The sequence below is a fragment of the Vigna umbellata genome, chromosome 10 (genome assembly GCF_029865625.1).
Source record: "Vigna umbellata cultivar VRB3 chromosome 10, Vumbellata_1.0, whole genome shotgun sequence".
In the NCBI taxonomy this organism is placed as follows: Eukaryota; Viridiplantae; Streptophyta; class Magnoliopsida; order Fabales; family Fabaceae; genus Vigna; species Vigna umbellata.
In genome coordinates, this window is record NC_142174.1 from 8,110,090 (window position 1) to 8,130,207 (window position 20,118).

At 35.8% G+C, this 20,118-nt stretch overlaps 1 pseudogene across 1 annotated transcript; it reads left to right on the forward strand.

The window, feature by feature from the left end:
- The first annotated feature begins 825 nt into the window (after positions 1-825).
- Positions 826-4,296, forward strand: LOC148191797 (probably inactive leucine-rich repeat receptor-like protein kinase IMK2; annotated as a pseudogene). The gene is made up of 2 exons (XR_015782493.1): positions 826-3,183; positions 3,521-4,296. The product of XR_015782493.1 is annotated as a probably inactive leucine-rich repeat receptor-like protein kinase IMK2 (transcript).
- The last annotated feature ends 15,822 nt before the right edge of the window (positions 4,297-20,118 follow it).

The window sequence follows — 20,118 nt, forward strand, 5'->3', positions numbered from 1 at the left end:
ATCTCAAAATTTTGTTTGTTAGTTGGAAAAGTCGAACACAATGCCTTAATCCTCAATTAATCCTCTTAATTCTTGAATTTCTTCTAGTTTACTTCTTCCCCGTGCTGTTTCCAAAACATAATAAAATCAATTCGTTGCAACAAAATAATGAATGTGACACTGACACCCCAATATACTTTTGCCCCAACTAACACAATTTACAACTCTTGTTTGTTTTGTGCTCCACCTTTTCAAGCTAATAATGTGTTCTATACCACAGATCTGTGAATTATGAAAGCATAAGGTGCACAATCTGTCACTTTGATGTCCCTATTCGCAGTACATTACACACCATTGCCAGAAAGATGCCCTAGATAAACACCTTCTTTATGACCCAAAATAATCACAAAGTAAAAGAAGAAAAACATAGTTTCATCTGTTCTCACTTTTGCCCTCAACAAGCTGCATCTTTAGATGGATACTTAAGTTTAGTTCACTTAATTATGTTGTCATATATGATTTTTAAAATATCTAAAATTTATCATTTTAAACATTTTTTTTTTAGTTTTTTATTTATTTTTTGTTAACTGCAGCTTGTGGGTTGTGGGGTTTACAACACTCACTCATGGAAGGGTAGTTTAGGTAATTAAAGTTTTTGTCTTTTGTGACATATTTTCTGAGAATATAATAATGTTGATGATGAGGAGTCACACTGAGGAGTAGAACGAGGAAAAGAATGGGACCCTTAGAAAATGTAATGCATCCAAAACCAAATCCAATGCAATGTAGCCGTTGGAGAAGGAAACCCCATATCACATCTCATCTCTGCTTGGTCTTCTAATGTCCCAACCCAACCCGTTATGCAGCAGCAGTTATGATAATTTAGACAATGAAGTAAAACTAGCCGTTAGGATTAAGAAAATTGCAAGCTTTGACTCATTCTACTCATGACCACCACCTCATTTCATTTATCTCTCTTCATCCTTAAACCCCACCAGCACCTTTCTTCACTCACATGCCTTTTTCAGAACTGTAGTCCCTCTCTTTTCACTCTCCGCTTTCTTGTGTTAGTATTTAGATCTTCCTCGTTGTTCTTCATTGTACTAGTATTATACCACTACTACTGTTATCTGAGCTGAGTCTGTCTGAGAGGTGTGAACCTAAAGAGAGAGTGAAAGTGGAACCTGTTTGTGTCTGTCTTACTTTCTTTGCTTAGCCATTGTTTGTTCTAAGTTCCCACTTACCACTTTCATGGGACACAACAGTTGTCATGCCAAAGATTTCTTCACAGACCCTTTTCAGGTTAACCTCTCTTTTGCTTCATATGGTCATAGGAGGAGGAACCACAAAGGTGTTGGGGGTGGTGGTTTTATTTGCTTAGCTTCTTTTGTGTTTCTTTTGCAAGCTTTGGCTTCTGTCATTCAGCCTGTTTCAGGGCAGTTGTGGGATGGGGTGGTTGTTACTCAGGCTGATTTTTCAAGCCCTGAGGGCTATTAAGAATGAGCTAATTGACTTCAAAGGGGTTCTCAAGAGCTGGAATGACAGTGGTCTAGGTGCTTGTTCTGGGTGGGCAGGAATCAAGTGTGTGAATGGTGAGGTTATTGCAATTCAGCTTCCTTGGAGAGGGTTAGGTGGCAGGATCTCTGAGAAAATTGGCCAACTTCAGTCTCTTAGGAAGCTCAGTCTTCATGACAATGTTCTTGCTGGTCCAGTTCCTTTGTCACTTGGCCTCCTTCCCAACCTTAGAGGGGTTTATCTCTTCAATAACAAGCTTTCAGGTTCTATCCCTCCTTCCCTTGGCAATTGTCCAATGCTTCAGTCTCTTGATATTAGCAACAATTCCCTCAGTGGTAAAATCCCTCCCAGTTTAGCGAGATCTACTAGGATGCTTCGGATCAATTTGAGCTTCAACTCACTTTCTGGATCCATTCCTAGCAGTTTAACCATGTCTCCTTCTCTAACCATTCTTGCCCTTCAACACAACAACCTCTCTGGCTCTATCCCAGATTCTTGGGGTGGAGCTGGAAAGAAGAAAGCTTCCCAGCTTCAGGTTTTTACCCTTGATCACAATCTCATTTCTGGAATCATCCCAGTTTCTCTAGGCAAGCTAGCTTTACTTGAAAATGTTTCTTTGAGTCATAACCTGATTGTAGGGCCTATTCCAAGTGAACTAGGAGCACTTTCTAGGCTTCAAATTCTTGATCTTTCAAACAATGCCATCAATGGCAGCATTCCTGCTAGCTTCTCTAATCTCTCTTCTCTAGTTTCATTGAACCTAAATAGCAATCAACTTGCAAACCATATTCCCGATTCTTTGGACAGGTTGCACAACCTTTCTGTGCTTAACCTGAAGAACAATAAGCTTGATGGCGAAATCCCACCAACAATAGGGAACATCTCAAGCATTAGCCAAATTGATTTCTCTGAGAACAAATTAGTTGGAGGAATCCCAGATTCCTTTACTAAACTTGCGCATCTCAGTTCATTCAACGTCTCTTACAACAACCTATCTGGTCCTGTCCCATCTCTACTTTCCAAAAGATTCAATGCTAGCTCTTTTGTAGGGAATCTTGAGCTATGTGGGTATATCAGTTCAAAACCATGCTCTTCACCCCCTCCTCATAATCTTCCAGCTCAATCACCACAATCTCTTTCTAACCCTCACCACCGAAAACTAAGCACCAAGGACATAATCCTCATAGTAGCAGGTGTTCTTCTGTTGATTCTGTTATTACTGTGCTGCTTTTTGTTGTGTTGTTTGATCAGGCGAAGAACTGCTTCAAGCAGAAAGAGTGGCAAAGCTGCTAAGGCTGCAGCATCTGCTAGGAGTCTTGAGAAAGGTGCTTCAGCTGGTGGTGAGGTTGAAGCAGGAGGTGAAGCTGGTGGGAAACTAGTTCACTTTGATGGGCCTTTTGTGTTTACTGCTGATGATCTTTTGTGTGCAACTGCGGAGATAATGGGAAAAAGTGCATATGGAACAGCATACAAAGCAACACTGGAAGATGGTAACCAAGTTGCTGTGAAGAGGTTGAGGGAAAAAAACTACTAAAGGGCAGAAGGAGTTTGAAACTGAGGTTGCTGCACTTGGCAAAATCAGACACCCAAATCTCTTAGCACTTAGAGCCTACTATTTAGGACCAAAAGGAGAGAAGCTTCTTGTCTTTGATTACATGACAAAAGGAAGTCTAGCATCATTCCTTCATGGTAAGTGTATCTTTAAACTGACTCTGCCTTTGCTTCTGATACTGGTATTTGATATATCTAAACTTTACAACTGTAATTAGAATTTCGTTTCAGTAGAGTTTTTAAATCCTGTAATGTTGTGTCATTTCTTCTGATGCTGATATGATATATTTAAGATATGCATGAATTCTTCATGGTGAGTACTTGACAGTAATTAGAGAATATGTTGTGGCATTGCTTCTGAAATTAATAAATGAATTATTCCGGCATTGTAAGTACTAAAGAGTGATTATTTAGTGTTGTGTCATTGCTTCTGATACTGATTGTGTTATGATTTATCTGATTCTAACAAATGCAGCTCGTGGGCCTGAAATTGTTATTGAATGGCCAACAAGGATGAAGATAATGATTGGAGTGACTAGGGGCTTGAGCTACCTCCATAGCCAAGAGAACATTGTTCATGGGAACCTCACATCAAGCAATATACTATTGGATGAGCAAACAGAAGCCCACATAACAGATTTTGGTCTCTCAAGGCTGATGACAACTTCTGCCAACACCAACATCATTGCCACTGCAGGAAGCCTTGGCTACAACGCACCAGAGCTTTCAAAGACCAAGAAGCCTAACACAAAGACTGATGTGTACAGTCTTGGTGTTATCATGTTGGAACTCCTAACTGGAAAGCCACCTGGGGAGCCAACCAATGGCATGGACTTGCCCCAATGGGTTGCCTCCATAGTGAAGGAAGAGTGGACTAATGAAGTGTTTGATTTGGAACTCATGAGGGATGCACCAGCCATAGGGGACGAACTGCTTAACACATTGAAATTAGCACTGCATTGTGTTGATCCATCTCCTGCTGCTAGGCCTGAAGTACACCTAGTTCTGCAGCAACTGGAGGAGATCAAACCAGACTTGGCTGCAGGGGATGATGGAGCTACCAAGGTTCAAACAACTGAGTAAAGGATTACACGTTTTATTCTTTATTTATTTGTTCATTGAGTTTATGTGTATATAGAGTGAGAATTGTTTTACACTAAGTATTCTTTTTAACTTGGAGCAATAATGTATGTTTTGAATATCTATATGACAATTATTTCATTAAATGAAACGATTATGATTTTGATTTTACTTGATTCTTTTTCTTCAATGCATCTTCTTTACCTCGCATTTCTCATTCGCAAGGATGAAAAAGGGATAGGGAAAGTTTATATCTATGACAGTTAAAAACCATTGCGTATCCATTTCATGACAAGTAGAATAAAAACATGTTAGTCTCATGCTCTTTAAGGAATGCACCTTGTAGAAGAGACACATACTTAAATTTAGATTAATATAAAAACATGTTAGTCTCATGCTCTTTAAGGAATGCACCTTGTAGAAGAGACACATACTTAAATTTAGATTAAAATAAAAAATACAACATATGTTTCAAAAGTAGTCATTATTTTAAAATTAATAAATATAAATTATTAGACCATAATTAGTTATAATTTCTTTTTATATACATATTAATTTATGATGAACCATTTTGATATCAGATCTTTGAAAATTCATAACTTTTATACATAATTAAGTATATTTTTTATTTATTTACTTATATTTTAATTAATTAAATTTTTTTTAATAGTATCTTAACGAATAGTTTAAATGTAAATATCAATTAAACCAATAAAAAAGAAACTTTGAATTAAACATTGGACAAAAAAATATTGTTTGCTAATTGAGAGATGAAAGTTATGATAAAAAGTAGACAAGTAAAATTATTTGTGAGAAATTAAGAAGACTAAAATTACAATTAAAGATGTTAATTTACATAAGCTTTTATTTGTTGCAATTAAAGATGTTAATATACATAAGCTTTTATTTGTTGTGACTCTAGATAACTATTTTTGCTTCAACATGTTTTATTGTCACATCCCGTAGTCTTTCAAATATCAATTATATCTTTAATGAAATAAATAAAATTTGAGTATGTTTTTTTCTTTTTACATAGTTCAATGTATACTTTATAGAGACTCAAAAAACAATCCAAATGCTTCAAGCCTTTAACTTTAGAGGTATTCGGCCTCTCCACCTCTTTAAGGATACTCATCTTCTTTGAGTCGAGTATGGGTTATGTATATAGAAGACATTATAACGCTAAAGTAAGTAAAGTGCATCTACGAGTAATAAATGAGGTAAGTAATGAATGTGGAAGTAGACCTTAAGCTCGACGCTGTGTCTTTGGACCTATATGACACACTAGCCCCATAGACTTAATATGTCCATAATTGAATCTTCATGTTGCTACTATGTAGTTGTCCTTCTTGTGTAAACAAAATTTGTATCTTTCGATCTGTCCTACAGATATACTAGTATCCTAGCCTTGAGAAGTGTAACAACGAAAATAGTGTAATGATGAAATGCCAGATATGATTCGATGTGAAAGACATAGGGTTGACAGGTTGCACAAGAAACAATGTGATGTTGAGAAAGTGAAGAGTCGCGTCCCTTAGCCTTTGAATTTTGGAAAGATATAATGGTTGAGGAAAAGGGGTGTGAAGGTGAAAGGTTGCAAAGTAGAAGATTCGGATAGTGATAAGTACCCCTCTCGCCACTATTTCGATATAGATCCAATTTAATGGAAGGAAAGGCACGAAACAGCTTAACTTGCTTGCAGGATTTTGCTATAAATATGGGCCATATTTTCCCAAATTGAACACCAAATTTATGAGAAATTACTCTACTATTGATATTTTGTGAGAAAACTTTAGAACTTCAAGAACAGAACCCAAAGGTACCATAGCGGGTCAAACATCGGTTCTAGAGGAGGACAAATAGTGATAGTACCCAAACCTCAATGTCTTCTAATGCGTCTTGTCAAAAGCTTTGGGGTTGATAATGAAGGTGATATAACTGGGAATAAGGAGGATCCTCCTAAGGAACATGTCAAGAACAAACTATCTCAAAGGGGGGTACCAGTGGGTAGATCCCTTGGTGAGAAAATATTTTTCAAAATTTAGGTGGTCAAGAATATTGAACTCTTGATTGAATAATATTTATGTATTTGAGAGCGAGGTGTCCGAGGCTATAATGTCACTAGGAGGAAAAGTGCCATGGACAATGTTTGTCATGACCAAGAGGGGTATGATGAAGAGTTTTTTTTATCTCTATATCACTAGTGTAGAAATCACTTTAGACGTCTGTTATTTTGTTCTTTTTACGTCCGACCCCTACCCGATGTCTATATGGGTGACGTTGACGGGACGTCTGATTGTACAGGTCGGACGTCTAAGACCTTGGAACGTGTTTGGCCTCTATAATTCATTGGACGTCTCTGTATACACTAACAGACGTTTATAAACGTCTGATGTGGCATTAACAGGCGTCTAAGTGGGTTTTTTTTTTAAATTGATTTATTTTTGCAATAAAACAACACCTGGAAAGCAGAAAATTATCCCATAACATTATAATATAATATATAAACTCGTTTCAAGTTAACAAAGTACTAAAAAACAATCCAAAACCTAAACTATCAAAAGTTAAAGTTAAACTAAATGTAAATATGTTCAACAACAATAATAAATCTTCCTATCTAAGTCCATCTTTGCAGAAGATAAGTTGTCCACTCCTGTCTTATCTTCTTAATTGCGTCTTCTGGTATAGCATATGTACTCTTGACGCGTTGCAAAATGAAGAAAGATGCATTATGTACCTAAAACAACAAAGTTAAGTTGTTAGAAACTAAGAATCTAAATAAGTTAAGCATCATTACCTCATTCCAGTCATCTGTAATGACAACTCGAATAATGGTCTTAATCCAAGACATGACATAGTAGCCACATTCCCATGAATCTGGCTGTTTGTTACACTAAAATGACAAACTAAATAGTCAAGCATTTAGATCATTCAATAACTAGTAAAATAAATTATAACTATAAATGACTTACAACCTTTAGATACAAGACAAATACTAGCTGACCTTGGTTTTTACCCATTACTCTGTTTACATTGAAAACACAAGGTAATATTAATATAACTATATTTATCATCAAAATTGAAGGTCAAAATGAATTTGAAACATAAAAAGAGAAACACTTACCCTTGAAGCATGTTTCTCAAGTCATTTTTCATCTTCCTATGCAGCGAACAAAACCATACAATTTTACATTGTTTGGAAATGATGAGCATCAACTGCCAGTGAGACCTATCATGATTCATAAATAGTTAGTAAACTAATTAAGAGAACTTTAATGAAATTTTACATAAAGCAACCCATACCCATCAATGTATGGCACAAAGTATATGTCTTTGTTTGACTCAGCCATCCATGTTTCCAAATACTTTTGTTTGCTCTCAATTGTGTTACCAGAAGGTTGGATGGTCTGCGGTTCAACAAATTCGTACATGGAAGACCGACCTTGGTCCACAATGACTGTGTCCATGTACCTAAAACAGCAAAGTTAAGTTGTTAGAAACTAAGAATGTAAATAAGTTTAATATGGAAGACAAAATTAACTACCTTACATGCACCATAGTTGAAGGATGGAAATATTCAACATGTTGTCTCCACCAATGATCTCCAGTGCATTATTGAATGTGATATATACTAGGACATGGGGATGTCAAATACTCTATTATCCTAGTACACTTCTACTGGTCCTTTGTTCAACTTGGGTAATTTTGTCATGAGCTTTGCTAGAGGATCATCCTCCGCTTCAGCCAGGTCATCATCTTCATCTATGATTGGTTCATGTATCCGCTACTTCTAGGGACGTATGAACTGAACATAAAAATTTCAAAGTTATCAATAAATATTTTTAAATTTAACATACAAAGACTAATAATAAAAATATTATACCTGTGGTGTAGCAATGTGTGACATGATTAATGCTTTAGGCTAGGCTATAAATGTTCCTATGGCCTCTCCCACAAAATGAATTTTTTGAAGTGGGTACAGGCACCTGAACCTGGGGATCCCGAACCTCGTCAATCGTCACACGCACGTGGTGGGGTAATAGGGGAACACCATGAATAGTCTGCCCTTCCTCAAGTACTTGTTCGACAGCCATAATGCGTGGGGGATCCCCATCAACCAACAACTCATACTGACCACTATACTCGGTAGGGTCTACAACAGAGCATGATCCCCTAGTGCTGGCCCTAGGTGGTGGGGGAGCTTCAGTAGGCAACCCCATGGTGGGTGTTGATGGATTAACAAGTGTACCAAATCGCACAAGTAATATAAAATGGTAAGACTAAGTATCGTATCCCAGAGGACTCTCGGCACTAAAAAATCGTGTGATAAATTAATTAATTAAGACTTAAAAGAAACAAGATCATTGGTTTGTGATGCAAAAATATAAAATAAAATATGAATGCAAATTGATCAATAGTAGAGTAATACAGAGATAAACGAATGTTGTTTAATATGAGATGAATATGTTGTTGGGGTTAGATTTCACCAAGTTCCCTTTCATGTATATAAGAATTCCTCTTTATGCATTAATGTTAACGTCACTCACTAAAGTACTTAGAACCCAATCCCTTGGCGCAATAAGCCTGCCTTAATTCCTAGTTCGTGCAATTCCTAGCGTTCCTAGAAAATTAAGTCTGGAGATCAAGGGCTTAAGACGACCAAGTACTCATACCCTCATCCTTGAGAAATATTACCCTTGGGTGAATTCAACAAGAACCTAAATTGTAAGGAACTTCCCAACACTCATGCAATTCATAAATCATGCAACTAAATGAGTTAAATAGAGCAAGCATTAAAACAGATGAATTCCCTAACAATTAATGAATAAAGGATATATGATTAAGAATCAATTCAAATACATGAGAGTTCACAAGGTTACATCATTCCCCAACAACAAATAGAGTTTAGTTCCCCATAGACATGGAGAAACTAGATGTACAATGAAAAAACATGAGATAGTAAAACCCTAAGAGTAGAAGAGGAAGCTCCCATCTCCAGATCCGTCTTCAGAGAGTAGAAGAGTGTGTTGTTGTGTTGCTCTAGCCAAAGATACCAAACGTAGAGTGCCTGAGTCCTTTAAATAAATTTGGAAAAGAGTAGAAACAGGGCCCGGTCCAAAAGATTTGAAACAGAGCAAAAATTGGGCCTAATCCACGACGCATGCCGCTCGGGCGCCCCTTTTTGGGCGCTCGGGCGGTGGACGTCGATTTTTGGCCGCTCAAGCCTCCTGGGCGCCCAAGATTCACGGTTGACTTTTCTGCACTCTGGTTGACTTTTCTGCATTCCAACTATTTGATACTTTAACTCTTTCTTCAAATCATTCCAATAGCCTAAAAAATCAAGGGAATTTAGTGATAAAATCATCAAGTATAACCTCAACTCTCTTATTCACAAAACTAAAGCAAAAACATGAGTCAAAGCAAGTTTTTAAGTCAAAAAGGGTGCATTTAGCATCAAAATCACCTCACAGATAACAGTATTTTAAACCGTTATCAATGGGCTGCGTCATGGAATGCAACTTTTCTTCAAGCGCTCTTTGAATTTCTTTTTGTTCTTGTAGTTGCTCCATGAATCGTTGCTCCATTGATCTCATGCTTTGGTTGAGCCTTTCCTCCCACTGAAGATTCATCTTCCTCAATGCCTCCTGACTCATGGATTAAGTGTTTTTTTGTGTAGGGCCAAAGTAGTCACGAAGACTAATCGCCCCAGGGACTCCACATACACGTCCTGCGTGCTCGGGCTTTCCAATGGCTGTTGTTAGAATGTCGTCCCTACCTTGGCCAACAACCTTAAGTTTGCTGCTCAACCAACTCATCCAGCATATAAAAAAAACTTTGTTACATAAAAATACATGCGATGATAAATACACAATCAAACAATGCTTTGGTTTGAACATACAATTTTTTGTGAGATCAAGGCAGGTGAGAAAGATGTCATTTTCCCATCAGATTTAGTTTGAGCAACCTTCCATAGCTCGTACCTAGAAGGTGCAGGTGCTAGGTCAGGGGACTCAAGTCCTAAGGCCTCCGCTCGAGTCTTGCTCATCTTCTTCTCAAGTTTTGCATAACTACCTCATGATAACATGTGTGGTGCATCATTTAGCCTTTGCCTTTCTTGGGTGGCTAACATTTTACCCTATGAAACCATGTATATTCATAAGTGTAAAATCATAATAAAATGCATTAACTAAAGACTTTGTAGATGTTAAGAGACAAACCTGCCAGTCGGCAGACTCTCTAGATGCACAAAACTACATCCACTCCTCCTGTGTAAAATTGTAGTGTTCCAATGGATTCTTATGTTGTCTGTCTCGAAAGACATATACACATGTCAGTCTTGTCTTGAAATCCCTCCATTTGGTCGCTACATGGGACAACACTTTCTTTCTAAGCTGAGCAGTGTTTGGAATTTCATAATTTTGCTGTTTAAAATAAAGAACATGTTAATGATATAAACTTATAATAGAAAAAAGTATATCAAAGTCATAATAAGTAAACATACATGAATATCTTGCCATAAAAGGTTCCTTTTGACCTCTAGGACGTCATCCCAAGATGCAAGAAGGATAAACACATGGGTTTTTCACTCATTCTTGGGTATGCTGCCTTTATTTCATTAACATATTCAGAATTGTAAGGAATCACATCAACATTGTTGTTTAAGATGTACAAATAAGCTTGATCAACTTCTTTTCTACTAACTCACTCAATTATCTCACCTCGAACAACCTTACCTTCACATTTTCCTTCATGTTTGCTCTTAGGAAGACCCACTAGTTCACAACTTGGCATATAACTTGAACAAAGTTCAATGGCTTTTTCTGCAACGTATCACTCTATGATTGAAGCTTCTGTAACTTCACATTTCCTTCATGTTTGCTCTTAGGAAGACCCACTAGTTCACAACTTGGCATATAACTTGAACAAAGTTCAATGACTTTTTCTGCAACGTATCGCTCTATGATTGAAGCTTCTGGTCGATACTGATTCTTGACATATCCCTTTAAGATCTTCATGTATCTTTCAACAAGGTACATCCACCTTAAGAAAATCGATCCACATATTCAAATTTTTCTGACTAGATGAACAATCAAATGAACCATGATATAAAAAAAAGAAGGTGGAAAATACATCTCCAATTCACACAGTATTCTTATTCCTTGATTTTCCAATTGATCTAAACCTCGAGGGTCAACCACTTTCTTGCAAATGGCATTAAAGAACAAACTTAGATGTGTCAGAATACCTCTAACAGAAGCAAGTAATATGCCTTGAATAACAACTGGTAACAATTGTTGTATCAATACATGACAATCGTGAGACTTTAAACCAACTAACTTTAACTCTTGCATAGCAACAAGGTTACTAATATTTGAAGAATAACCTTGTGGAACCTTCACACTTCTTAAAGAGTTACAAAAACTTTATTTTTCTTTTTTAGAAAGAGTGTGACATGCTAGGGGCAGATAGGTGTGTCTTCCAATTAACTGTGGATGTAACTCAGAACGGATTCCCATGTCAGCCAAATCTTGTTTTATTCTCTGTCTTTTTCTTCCCTTTCACGCTTAATCAAGTTCCGATGACACTGTCACAAACATTTTTTTCAACGTGCATGACATCTATACAATGTCTAACATCAAGTTTACACCAGTACGAAAGATTAAAATATATTCATCGTTTCTTCCAAATGTTTTTCGCAAAGGTACTTTTATGATGTTTTTCGAAGACAATATCAATGTTTTTGACTTTGTTGTAAACTTCTTCACCATTGCGGGGTCTGCACACATCCTCATCTCAACACTTCCATTAAATGCTTTTTTAATCTATGGTAAGGTTGATTACGGGGAAGAAATTTTTGATGTCTTGTATATACTGTCTTTTGACCATGCTTCAATTGAATGTAACTAGTGTTTTCTTCACAAATGAGACATGCAAAATGACCTTTAACACTATAACCGCTCAAGTTTCCATATGCTGGGAAATCATTTATAGTGAAAAACAACATTGCACGCAAATGAAAAGTTTCTTGAACATCTAAATTGAACACTTCGACCCCTTCTTCCCACAACATTTTCAAATCATCAATTAAAGGTTTCAAGTAAACATCAATGTCATTTCCAGGTTGTCTAGGACCCGATATCATCATGCACAACATCACATATCTTCTCTTCATGCACAACAATGGAGAAAGATTGTATATCATCAACATAACTGGCCATGAACTGTGTTTGCTACTTAACTTCCCATAAGGATTCATACCATTAGTTGCAAGTGCAAGTCTTAAGTTTCTTAGATTTGCACCAAATTCTGGAAATGTTTCATCGATCTTCTTCCATTGTGGTGAATCAGGTGGGTGTCGAAGAAGATTATCACACTTTCTTCTGGCAACTTGTCATTTAAGGTTCTTTGCATCTTCTTTAACAGAGACCATATGTTTGAACCTAGGTATTATAGGCAAATACTAGATCACCTTAGCAGGTGCACCATCATTACCTTCATCACTATTATTTTTGTCATTTTTCTTTTTAAAACGGGATAAACCACACGTTGGACAATACTTTAGCGAAGCAAACTCCTTTATGTACAAAACACAATCATTAGGACAAACATGTATCTTTTGATATTGGAGTCCCATTGGACGTAAAATTTTCTTCGCCTTGTAATGACGAATAGGTAGAGTATTATTTTCTAGAAGCATCTCCTTCAACAACTCCAACAACTGTGAAACTTTTATCAGTCCATCCATTCCATGCTTTTACACTAAACAACCTCAAAGTTGCAGACAGACGTGTAAAGTTAGGGCATCCTAGAAACAACGGTTGCTCTGAATCATGTTTAAGAGGATCATACAAATTAACTCTTCCAAAATTATCTTCACCAACATCACATATCATGTCCTCTAAATGATCAGTCAACCATTCTTCCACATAATTTGTTCCTCGTGACGTGGTAGGCTGGTCCAATACTTCTTCATGCCAAGTCCAAATAGTATAAGTTCTCATTATGCCAAACATGAATAGATGGTCACACATATTGCCTAAGTCTTGGAGTGTTTGATTAAGACAACAAACACAAGGACAAAAATGTCTCCCATTCACAGACTTAGCATTTTGTTCAACATATTGCAAGAACTCTGAAACACCCTTCTCATATTCTTCACTGATGCGACGTTCATTCATCTAGCTTCAATCCATATGTTTGTAATATACTTCATCAGTTTCAATTTTTTAACTCTCACAAGGTTAGTCCCTACCCATTCAGAAAAACTATTTTTCATAATTTGCTAAGAGACATGCAAAGAAGTATATATCGTAAATTTGATAAGATTTCAGCAGCATTTCGCATTGGTCTCCGATATACACGAAATGAGAGTAGTAAAGGATGACCACAATCAAATATGCATCCGGAGAACAACACAAATACTGAACCAAAATTTTATCAATCTTATCCATAAATTTCAACGTACATGTAACAAATTATGAAAAATAATTTTCCCAAACTGTCCAATCGGACAATTCAAAATTTAATACAAACGATCAAAAGATTAATCGTTTGTGCTAAATTTCAAACGAGAACTAAGTTTCACTCAATTAGATACTAATAAACTAACATACCAATCATAACAACACAATGAAACTTTATCACATCCATATTCAAAAGCCAATAACATGCATACGCAAAAGCCAATAACATGCATACACAAAAGTCAATGACATGCATACGCTACCCAAGAACGCAAGAAATCGCCGCCCAAGGAAACAAGCAAAACTGCACCAAAACACAACGAAAACTCATTTTAATCGATTCAAATGGAAGATAATCCATCAAAAACTAATTTAATCATTGTAAAAGTAGTTTAAACGATCCAAAAGAAAAAAAATGAACCTAAAAATGCAAAGTTGCGAGAGAAAACGTGAGGAGGAAGATGATGAATAATGCGTGTAACTACCCTGAGTTCGCGCAAAGTGTAATAAAACAGCCTTAGACGTCGGGGTCCTCCTTCATCGGACGTTTATAGAGACATCAGATGTCCGACACAGGGGCCCGGACGTTTGTGTGTATTTAAAAAAATAAATTTGGCGGAGGCTATCCGCGTCCAATATATGGGGCCCCGACGTCTATAGAGACATCAGACGTTCGACATAGGGGCCCGGATGTCTAAAGCAATGAAACAGGGCACCTTTTCACCTACCTGTCAGGTCATTAGTCGTCCGACATAGGGGCCCGGACATCTAAAGCAATGGAACAAGGCACCTTTTCACCTACCTGTCAGGTCTTTAGGCGTCCGACATAGGGGCCCGGACGTCTATATAGACATTAGACGTCTGACATAGGGGCCCAGACGTCTACACTGCAAAATAAAATGACTTTTGGTATTCTAGTCCCACCATAGACGTCGGGGACCATCCCCGTCCGACGTCTACAACATTAACTTATTTATAGAAGTGGCATTGATCACTTTTTACATTGGATATTCAAGGGTCGGACGACTAAATGGTGACGTTAAAGATCTTTTCTGCATTAGTGTATAACTTTTTTCGTACAACTCCATATCCAATTACCTTTCTATGAGTTTAAAAGGGTTGTACTCTGACTTCTAAAATGTTGTGCCAACACAACTTCATTCGAACAGTTGGGATTGACTACAAGCATTTAGATTAATATGTCGAGTCCTCTATTTTACCTTACACAACCAATGTATTACATGATTATCTTTGGTAAGTAGGTCGAGTACATGCTTGTTGGTGCATATTCCCAATCGTTTAAAAAGTTTAAGAATATGTTATTTAGCATAGTAGTGAACTTGGTTGGTTGATCACACTCTTATGATGAAAACACCAATATGAAATTTCCCTTTTATTGGAATGATAACCCCGTAGATATAAGGAGTGGCTGAAGGACATTTTGTTAGTGGAGGATCAGAGAATAGATGGGATACTGAAGCAACTCCTTCACAAGCTGCATGCCCAAAATATTGTTAGGGTTTACTTTTCAACCCAACCGATTACTGAATTAATTGGTAAGTTAACAATTTCTTGTAACTTAGGTACTTTTGAGCTAATAAGAAGATTTTGTGGTGTTTTCAAGTCACATGACCAATCTATGACATAAGTATGAGGTTGACAAACAAGTATGGGCCGAGGATAAGAAGGCCCTTGAAGCGAGTCAGAAGAAGATGAAGTCAATGAGAACAAGGTGTCTTGAATATAAAAAAAGTTGAATAATGAGAAAAAAGAGTTGTAGAAGGAGAATGAGGAGTTAAGGTAGGTAATGGCTGCAGAGAAAAAGGCTCAGGCAGGAGCGGAGACCGACTTGGTCAATTTTCAGAAATACAACCCTTTTCTTTTCAGTCGGCATGGTCTCAATCCAAATCTTGCTCCTATACTCTCTCATTTCTTCCAACCACATGAACTTAACGACCAATTGCTTTAACTCGTCCATGTTTGTAGACGATGTCATATAGAGGTTGTCTGTGAAAGGTTTCATATGAATAAACATAAAAGACTTCTTTTATGTTAATTAGATGATGTCATGCCCAATGTAAAAGATATTTTATGTTTGTTCAAATACCATAAATGTAAAATAAAAGTTCATCTAAGTTTCAATTTTGCTATCGTACATTTTTGAAGGCAGATTTTTTTCCAACCAATATAAAATGGGTGACACTAATGATTGTTTTACATTAGTGGATACTTGTCAATATCATATCCACTAAATATAATGACATCATTATTAGGTCCATGAATTACCTGAAAAAAGCATTAGCCTTATCATAGTTTTTGTTTTTCTTAAACAAACCTAAGAAACTCTTGTTTTGCTCATTCAATGCTTATTTTTCATACATTCATAAGTGTAATACCTTGATTTTACTTTATGGTGTCATATTTAAAAAAATTACTTCATTAATGTTGTTTAATATGTATACAGGTGTTTATTTTATAATCTTTACACTTCAAGTACCCTTATCTCTATATCCTATCTTTATATCCTCTATCATGTTGAGAGTTAGGAATTCTTATTAATTCAATATGTGACATGTACTATAAACAAAATTCAATGAATTATTTTGCAATATGACTATTAACAACAAAATTTTATGGATAATACCAATTGTTCACATATATTTCAAGATTCTCGTGTATATTTCAACATGAAACATTCATATAAACTAAAGTAGGTTGCTTTTCAATTTCTTTATACTCAATTCTGCATTATATTTTTATTAATCATCTTCCATTATGGACAAAATATATATATATATATATATATATATATATATATATTAAAGAAGTTTGTCACATTTTCTATCAATGCCACATCAAGTTGTTAGACTCTCTAATGATAAACATTTTTTGAAATCTATGCATTATTGACAAGTATCATAAGACCTTACAAGGGTCCTTTGTTTCTTCCTCACCACCACTTGCTATAAGATCTATTTTAGAACCTCCTAAATCATCTATCCATCAACGTCTTGAAAAGTAGTTTTAAAAAGTCTTTGGAGCCATTCAACTCTTATTTTAGATCTAACCTATTCTTTTTACTAATAGTAACACTATTGTCACATGGTAAAGTAATCTTTCTATTGTAAACGTTGTAATCCTTTAGTTAGATTTTTAATATATAGTAGTTGAGAACAATAATTAGTAGTTAAGATATATTACGATTTTGCTATTAAGAGAACATTTGTCCCTTACTTTTAGCTTGCCCATAACATTAAGTTTCTTCCCCTCCACTTGTACCTTTTTTGTTTTGTTTTACTTTATCTCAATCCTAGTTTACATTACAATAACCCACTAACCTAGAATTTTCCATTCACTTAAACTAACAATCAAGGTTATATATTCCAATGACATAATCAAATATTTGTTTAGCAACTCAAAATGAAATTCTCTTGAGTCAAATTAAAAATAAGCAAATAAACATAACATCAAGTCTAATGCTAGAAGGTAAAAAGATGAACCAATCACTTGATACAATGTGTTATCTATTTTCATTGATGTCTAGTTTCATTAAAGTTGTTGAACGTTGTTAGGCTAATAACTAAAATCTTGTGCTGATTGGTGTTATAGTTGATTGTTAATATCTTAAGAAATTATGTGATTGATGATATCCTGAAAACTTATTGATTGGCCGAGAGCGATGTAATCCATTTGTGGAATTAATATTCTTAAACAGATTTGTAGGTATGAATTAAAAATAAGGCATCCAATATGTAGCCACATATATATATATATATATATATATATATATATATATATATATATATATATATATATAATGAAACTAATTAACAGCTTTAGAAAACAATATTATTGTATAAGGTTATTTTATTAAGAAAAATTGTAAGAAAAAATTTGTATGAAAATGTATTTTACAATTCTTTATCACTACTTATATATATTCACACACTTATTCTTTAAAATAATTTTGGAAAATGATACTTTAACAATAACATTTGGGATTTGTTAATGTGGAAAACAATTTGAAAAATTAGAATGACTTGAAAATTGATATTTGGGAGCATGGGGTTTTGGGGGTTTATTTTCAGCATTCAGATTTTGAATTTGAGACTTTACTAGATAGAGAACAAAATCTTGGGAGAGAGCGCGAACCCAAGAGAGAGTCCATCTTCCTCCGACCGAGCCACCCATGGAGGTGTTTTTGAGTCTCGAATCCTCCCACCTGCTTCCTTCCCTGTAGCGTAGTGGTACGTTGGTACGTTGCTCGCCGGAGTGCCGCTTGTGGAACTATTCGCAGACCTTAGAGAGAGTCCATCTTCCTCCGACTGAGCCACCCATGGAGGCGTTTTGAGTCTCGAATCCTCCCACACACTTCCTTCACTGTAGCGTAGCGGTGCGTTGCTCGCTGGAGTGTCGCCTGCGGAACTATTCGCGAACCCTAGAGAGTCCCTCTTCCTCTGACCCAGCCACCCATCGACGCGTTTTGAGTCTCGAATCATCCCACCCGCTTCCTTCACTATAGCGTAGCGGTGCATTGCTCGCCGGAGTGCCGCCGGTGGAACTATTCGCGAACCCTATTCGCGATCCAGCTTCAGAACATGATATCTTTGTAAGCTCTTTTCTTGCTTATTCAATGTTTGCTTTATAAGTTCTTGTTAATATAAGTTGATTATATTTTATGGACTTGCAAATCTCTTTTGTCAGTAAACTAACTTCCTTAAATTCTACTAATTTATTGATGGTAGAAATACATAAATTTGTTGCAATATATGTTGTCTTTTTGGACGAATTTCTCAAAATCTATACTTAGAATCTATGTTCATTAGATTTGATAGAGTATTGAGATCATGTTCTTTAATTGCTTGAATAGACCCAAAACTAATTTTGTCATTCTTGGGTTTATTTTGTTAATTTGAGTTGACAAATCATGATAGAATGATAATTTTGCTGCAGTTCTTACATGTTTTAATCACATCTATTGGTTTGAAATTCCACATGAGACTAGAAATGAACAAATTATCCGGGGATGTGTCTTCGTTTGTAAATTGCCTTAGTCTTTCTTTGATGTAAGTTCTGTCTCTTTTGATTTTACTTTTGGAACAATTTAGCATTATAATTCTTTGGAAAGATCCTATATATTTTACCTAATAGATTGGTTATTGACTTAAAAATTTGTAGTAATGTATCTTACAACAATTTAGTTGGTGTTATTCTCACAAGCAACAATTTTTCAAGGTTTTCTCCTGATAGGTTAGGCCATTTCCTAGTGAACCTTTTATCTCTATTGCTTCTAATTTTCAACTCAATGTAGCTTTCCATCAGTATGTTCTTTTGGATTCATTGATTGTTTGACGTCACATTTTATTTGCAGTTTCATTGGAAACACTGGTCTATGTGGCTATTGGCTGGATTCATCTTGTCAAGGGTCTCACCCTACCAAGCGAGGTCAGTTGAACTTTCTAGCAGAATACCATGTTGCTCCTTCACATTTTTGTTTTATGGTTATATAGTAATTAGAAAATCTCTAGTCCTCAAAAGTTCTTCCCATGTTCATTTTGGTTGTTATTCTTGTGAGAATATGTTGGGTAATGTAAGGGATTGATAACATTGGATCTCTAAGATGGGAGAATATGTCCCCTTCCATCTATGTTTTGTTGTATGGTTCTATTGTATAGTTATATAAGCACCTAAAAGTCTCTAGTTCCTCCCCTAAAACATATTCCCATCAATGTTTTGTTTTTATAGTTTTGTGTTGTCTAGGTTGCTAATTTGATTCTTCCGCATTTCCTGTGTAAGTAAAAGATTTATAATGTCTTAGTTCATGTCTTCATTGAGATTGAAAATCATGGGCATTTTCCTACAATGTTGTTATTTATATTTTTTCCCAAATTTCTCTCAACTGCTCTATCTGTCGGCATGTTTAGTAGCATCCGTTAATTAACTCTCCATCCATCCTGTTATCCTATGTACTATTTTATATAGCAGTAATAGATCATGTAACTGTAATCTATATTTGGAAGTTGGTATTGTTACTTCTCCACCCATGGTGCAACTATAGTCTCGAGTAAACTCTAAAATGAACTTGTAGAAGATTTAGCAATGAAGAATATCTTTATTTCTATATTTATTTTAATTTATTTCTATCTCTCAATCAATTGTTGAATTAGATATGTTTTCAAAATAATAGCCATCCTTTAATCACTCAGTAACGATGCCTTTCAAATTGTTAAGATGCTCATGTTTTATGGAAGACATGCTTTTATGGAACTAAGTTTTAATTTGATTTACTTCCCCCTTTAAATTAAGTTATTTGATAACATGCAGATGCCCCTGTGGTTCATGAAGAGACAAGAGCATCTGAAGTGAACCTTTTCTCTATAACAAGACTAATTGATTCAAGTCAAACTCCAACAAAGCAAGTGAAACCTTTTCGTCAGCTTCACAAGATTCTCAAGTTTAAACTATCACCTGATTCTGAAATCCACAGCATCATCACAGATGAGGAGGTCAAGTGAATTTAAAGCTTACG